Raw genomic sequence first — 337 nt, forward strand, 5'->3', positions numbered from 1 at the left:
TATAAATCACAGGATAACCTCAAAGAAAAATGATAAACCTTTTAATCAAAAAAGAGGACCAGCATAAATATTCAGCAAATCCTAAAACAATAGCAATGAAGAAAGTGATAACATGACTCATAAACAAAATTAGCTCAGCATAGAAAATTATATAGAACAAAGAAACTGACACCATGAAAAAGCACATAACAAGAATGACAGTAACAAATTCATATTTGCCAATAATTACGTATCTGGCAAGGGGCTTATCTCTAAGATTGATAGTGGAAGAGTGGATAACCAAACTATGGTAAATACACATAATGGAATGCTATGCAGCACTAAAGAATAATGTAGA

This window comes from Orycteropus afer, unplaced genomic scaffold (assembly GCF_000298275.1).
Source record: "Orycteropus afer afer isolate SDZICR_OR568_19922 unplaced genomic scaffold, OryAfe1.0 scaffold00837, whole genome shotgun sequence".
Taxonomy (NCBI): Eukaryota; Metazoa; Chordata; class Mammalia; order Tubulidentata; family Orycteropodidae; genus Orycteropus; species Orycteropus afer.